Raw genomic sequence first — 6,514 nt, forward strand, 5'->3', positions numbered from 1 at the left:
CAACCTAGGTCTGATCACATATAAAATCTGTGGTGCAGAAAGACGTACTGTGCTTTGTGGAGAGACCCCAACTAGGCCATCCTTCCACAACACTTCCCATATTCAGCCCTTCCGATGGACACGCTGACCACTTCATATGTACTTCGGTCTCTAGGGTCCCATATTGGACCCAGAGAGCAACACACTTGAAACAACGTTCACATGAGTGCTCTCCCAAGAAATGGCTTCTCTGCAGCATTCCCTCCCTGGTCCATGAGGTATTGTAGATTTGCTCGTGTGTGGATCTCTGGACTCGTTCTTAGGGGATATCGAATATGAAGTCTAGGACTCTTCATGTCTCAATGATTGGGCATCCAAACAATGCTCTGAGCATCCTTGGCTACTTGCCTGGCCAACCATAGCCCAGCGTGCAAGATGTCTGTCAACCAAAACCAGTCTCTATGGAATAGACCTCCTCATCATCTAGCCTCATGATTGTCAGGGACAGAGCCCACTCCCTTCCAGGAGGGAACTTTCAATACCCTCAAATTGCAGGCTACATCTCAGGGCTCATGGAAAGTCCTACAATCGACCCACCCTTCCTTCCTTATGATTGTAGACACAACAAACACACTGGCACTGGCCCCAGGCACCACACTCCCAGGAAGCCCTCCAGGAGAGGGAGGGCTTGTTCTTAGCCACCTGTGGAAAAAGCACCTGAAAGAGACCGGTTACATCTTGGTTAAAAGGCCTCTGTTTGGAGGGCTCCCCTGTGGCTTAGGCTATGGAAATATGGATTCAGAAGTGTGGAGCTGAAAATGCCCCATTGGGAATGTCTTCTTCAGCGGTTACCTCCAGGGCCGCATGCTTGGGGGAGAGCACTGGGGCATGGTTTCCTTGTTTGTGCCCTGGGATGTCTGGTTTCAAATGGCCATGAAGCGCAATTCTTTTTCCACATGTAGGAACTCCCTTGAGGGATTCTGCCCACTGATCCCCTTAAGATAACGCATTTCATACACCAAGCCTCTAGAATCCACATTTAACTTGGGAGCCTGAGGAGAGTGGTGGCTATGCGTCTACAGATGGAGATAATATTGTGCATCAAAGAGGACCACCCATCTGATGGATCCTCCTTTCCATCAACTTCGACAGACCTCCAGAGCAAGAGCTCATGGTGTCCCTCATTGAACTCTCAAGGTTTGAGGGTGAGAATGTCCCACATATGGCCCATCACACACCTCTTTTCTCACAGAGAGCGTGTTCGGGCACAAGGCTCCATGGGCTTCATATCATTGCCAAGGCCACCACTGGCACTGCCCCATTCAGAAGGAAGGCAACTCCACACACTGGGGAACCCAATTTTCTCTATCATGATGGATCTCTGATAACATGTGTAGCACTTCAGGGTCAAGTGCTTTCTCAGACACTGTCTCACACGAATACACAGTACAGAGTCTCTTTTGGAGAGAAAAGGTGTCATTCCAAACACCCAAACAAAAGTTCCCTGGATAATGACATCAAGGAATGCCTGAGGAAGACCAACCTATGAGCTGCCATTTCAATAGGAAGGGCCTTTTCCGCTTAGGGAAAATAGAGGGTGTCATTTAACTTGACCCACACCTCGTGTTCTTGGAGAAGACATGGGTGCCCAGCAGGGAGGACTGCTTGCAACCGACATATTTCTAGAGATAGGCCAAGAAAGAGTGAAAATCTCATGCAAGAGTCCTGATATAGCCTTTATGTCTAATAGTCCCCGGAAACACAGACAAGGGCTTGGGAAGGAAATTGTGCCCTGGAATGTGGCTTGTATCCAAATCTCATCTCTCTCTCTCTGTCTCTCTCACTCTATCTCTCGGCTTCTTCCTCCTTCACATTCTCTCGAATCCTCCTCATCCAAGCTTATCTGTGCTGGTCCAGGTTGGCATATCCCACCCAGGAGAGCAGTCAATTTCTTTCACCTAGATTTTCCATCAGTCTTCCAAACTCCTATCAAATATGAAAGCATTTTTCCTGAAATAACTCCTCTCTTTGTATGGAGGTATTCCACCTTACACAGTGTACCCCTATCTTACCCTTGTCAGCCCTTCACACTGACAGATAACCATCCCATTTCTACTGCGTTCTACATGGTCACAGATTTGACTCCGACATCAACATCTTTTCACCCACCCACACATAAGGGACCGAGTGAAAATTCACTTCTCTGCAGCACACCCCACCTGTGGGATCAGGTCTGCGAGGTTGCTGATGAGGTGGATCTCTCGACTCTTTCTAAGGGGACTTGGGAAATGAAGTCTCTGCCTCTCCATGTCTCAGTGAATTGGCATCTAAGAAGGGGTCTGAGCACCCTTCAGCAGGGTCTGAATGACAATGCGACAGATTTTAAATATTCGGTCCCCTCAAACCAGTCTCCATTTGGGACCATCCGCCTCCTTCTCTAGACCCTCAATTGCCAGGCCAGAGGCCCCTCTCGTCCAAGAGGGAAACCTCAAGACCTGCCCATGGAGCCCTCACCACATGGCTCACGGAGGAGAAGAAGAGAGACTCCTGAAATTCCTGACAATTGTGTACCCCACAATCAAGCCAGCAGGGGAACTAGTCACCCCACTTCAATCCAGCCCCCCAGGAGACAGGACGTATTCTTATCAACCTGTGAAATACCCACCAGACGTATCCCAGCTTCATTCTCGGGACATTTGTTACTGTGGATAGCTAGTGTGTGCTTTCATCTATTGACGCGTATGTTCAGACGCAGGGAATGGTCCTTCCCCCCGTTCCAATATGTCCTCAGGCTTGATATTGAGGGCTTCGTCCTTGGTTGAAGGCAGAGGGGCCTATTGTCATGGTTTGAGCTCTGGAATGACATTTATCACCCCCGTCATACTTAGGAGGCATTTTTCCCCTGTTGGAAAAGACTGGAAGTGATGAGTTCCCTGGTCCCTTTCAGATATATCATAATCCAAACTCAAGCCTGAGCCGTGGATATTTACTCAGGAGCCTGAGGAGAATGGTGGCCATGAGAAGATTGCTGGAAAGAATACTTATCATCCAAGTGTCCAATACATCCAATGGATCCTCCTTTAATTTAGTATCCACATACCTCCAGATCATGTGCTCAGGCTGCCCGATGTACAACCATTGAGGGGTGACGTTGAGAGCTTCCCACTTTGGGCCCATCCCTCGCCTCTCTTCTCACAGAAGGCCTGTGGTGTCACAATGCTTGGTGGGCAGCATGCCATTGCCATGGCAACCACTGGGCCTGAACTTCTCAGATGGAAGGCAACTCTGCCTCCTCTGTGCCCACCTGCTCTCTACAGAAGGATGGCTCTTCCCCTGAACGTGTGTCAGGCTCCACACGGTGGTTCAAGAACCGCTTCCGAGGAATACACAGTCCACAATCTCATTGGGAAAGAGTATATGGGATTGAAAAAGACCCACTCCCCAAGGAGCCTGAACAGGAAAACAATGGCCGATGGAGGAAGAACAAAACACGAGCATCCCTGTCTATGGGAGCAGGCTTTTCCACGGAAGGAAACGATGGAATAACTTTTAACCTGATTTCCACCCCATGCCAGTGGAGAAGATATAGGTACCATAGCAAGGCGTTCAAACCTGTCTTCCAGTATGGAGCAGGGATTGGAATGGACACCTTTTGGGAGTCAGGCCCGGAAGGAGAGAAGACTCTGGTACACGTGTGCTGGTTTGTCCCATTTGTGGGATATCCACCTTAAACCAAGACATGTCCTTGGAGCAAGTATCCTGACATTGCCGGTTGCTTGAATCCACAGCTCCTTTTCCTCTCTCTCTCCTTCTTTTCATCTCCTTCTCTCTAGCTCTCTCACTCTCCCCTCTGGCCCCTTCAATGTCTCTTGAATCCTCCTGCTACAAGTTGACCTGTGGTGATAATGGATGAAATATCTTAGCCAAGAGAATGGTCCAAGTGATCCCACAGCCTTTTCTCCCTGTCAACCTAGGTCTGATCACATATAAAATCCGTGGTGCAGAAAGACGTCCTGTGCTTTGTGGAGAGACCCCAACTAGGCCATCCTTCCACAACACTTCCCATATTCAGCCCTTCCCATGGACACGCTGACCACGTCATATGTACTTCGGTCTCTAGGGTCCCATATTGGACCCAGAGAGCAACACACTTGAAACAACGTTCACATGAGTGCTCTCCCAAGAAATGGCTTCTCTGCAGCATTCCCTCCCTGGTCCATGAGGTATTGTAGATTTGCTCGTGTGTGGATCTCTGGACTCGTTCTTAGGGGATATCGAATATGAAGTCTAGGACTCTTCATGTCTCAATGATTGGGCATCCAAACAATGCTCTGAGCATCCTTGGCTACTTGCCTGGCCAACCATAGCCCAGCGTGCAAGATGTCTGTCAACCAAAACCAGTCTCTATGGAATAGACCTCCTCATCATCTAGCCTCATGATTGTCAGGGACAGAGCCCACTCCCTTCCAGGAGGGAACTTTCAATACCCTCAAATTGCAGGCTACATCTCAGGGCTCATGGAAAGTCCTACAATCGACCCACCCTTCCTTCCTTATGATTGTAGACACAACAAACACACTGGCACTCGCCCCAGGCACCACACTGCCAGGAAGCCCTCCAGGAGAGGGAGGGCTTGTTCTTAGCCACCTGTGGAAAAAGCACCTGAAAGAGACCGGTTACATCTTGGTTAAAAGGCCTCTGTTTGGAGGGCTCCCCTGTGGCTTAGGCTATGGAAATATGGATTCAGAAGTGTGGAGCTGAAAATGCCCCATTGGGAATGTCTTCTTCAGCGGTTACCTCCAGGGCCGCATGCTTGGGGGAGAGCACTGGGGCATGGTTTCCTTGTTTGTGCCCTGGGATGTCTGGTTTCAAATGGCCATGAAGCGCAATTCTTTTTCCACATGTAGGAACTCCCTTGAGGGATTCTGCCCACTGATCCCCTTAAGATATCGCATTTCATACACCAAGCCTCTAGAATCCACATTTAACTTGGGAGCCTGAGGAGAGTGGTGGCTATGCGTCTACAGATGGAGATAATATTGTGCATCAAAGAGGACCACCCATCTGATGGATCCTCCTTTCCATCAACTTCGACAGACCTCCAGAGCAAGAGCTCATGGTGTCCCTCATTGAACTCTCAAGGTTTGAGGGTGAGAATGTCCCACATATGGCCCATCACACACCTCTTTTCTCACAGAGAGCGTGTTCGGGCACAAGGCTCCATGGGCTTCATATCATTGCCAAGGCCACCACTGGCACTGCACCATTCAGAAGGAAGGCAACTCCACACACTGGGGAACCCAATTTTCTCTATCATGATGGATCTCTGATAACATGTGTAGCACTTCAGGGTCAAGTGCTTTCTCAGACACTGTCTCACACGAATACACAGTACAGAGTCTCTTTTGGAGAGAAAAGGTGTCATTCCAAACACCCAAACAAAAGTCCCCTGGATAATGACATCAAGGAATGCCTGAGGAAGACCAACCTATGAGCTGCCATTTCAATAGGAAGGGCCTTTTCCGCTTAGGGAAAATAGAGGGTGTCATTTAACTTGACCCACACCTCGTGTTCTTGGAGAAGACATGGGTGCCCAGCAGGGAGGACTGCTTGCAACCGACATATTTCTAGAGATAGGCCAAGAAAGAGTGAAAATCTCATGCAAGAGTCCTGATATAGCCCTTATGTCTAATAGTCCCCGGAAACACAGACAAGGGCTTGGGAAGGAAATTGTGCCCTGGAATGTGGCTTGTATCCAAATCTCATCTCTCTCTCTCTCTCTCTCTCACTCTATCTCTCGGCTTCTTCCTCCTTCACATTCTCTCGAATCCTCCTCATCCAAGCTTATCTGTGCTGGTCCAGGTTGGCATATCCCACCCAGGAGAGCAGTCAATTTCTTTCACCTAGATTTTCCATCAGTCTTCCAAACTCCTATCAAATATGAGAGCATTTTTCCTGAAATAACTCCTCTCTTTGTACGGAGGTATTCCACCTTACACAGTGTACCCCTATCTTACCCTTGTCAGCCCTTCACACTGACAGATAACCATCCCATTTGTACTGCGTTCTACATGGTCACAGATTTGACTCCGACATCAACATCTTTTCACCCACCCACACATAAGGGACCGAGTGAAAATTCACTTCTCTGCAGCACACCCCACCTGTGGGATCAGGTCTGCGAGGTTGCTGATGAGGTGGATCTCTCGACTCTTTCTAAGGGGAGTTGGGAAATGAAGTCTCTGCCTCTCCATGTCTCAGTGAATTGGCATCTAAGAAGGGGTCTGAGCACCCTTCAGCAGGGTCTGAATGACAATGCGACAGATTTTAAATATTCGGTCCCCTCAAACCAGTCTCCATTTGGGACCATCCGCCTCCTTCTCTAGACCCTCAATTGCCAGGCCAGAGGCCCCTCTCGTCCAAGAGGGAAACCTCAAGACCTGCCCATGGAGCCCTCACCACATGGCTCACGGAGGAGAAGAAGAGAGACTCCTGAAATTCCTGACAATTGTGTACCCCACAATCAAGCCAGCAG

Source organism: Sus scrofa, chromosome Y (assembly GCF_054392235.1).
Source record: "Sus scrofa isolate SSC_HxYL_T2T_F1_AM1 chromosome Y, Sscrofa_HxYL_maternal_Yorkshire_Landrace_v2.0, whole genome shotgun sequence".
NCBI classification, from domain to species: domain Eukaryota; kingdom Metazoa; phylum Chordata; class Mammalia; order Artiodactyla; family Suidae; genus Sus; species Sus scrofa.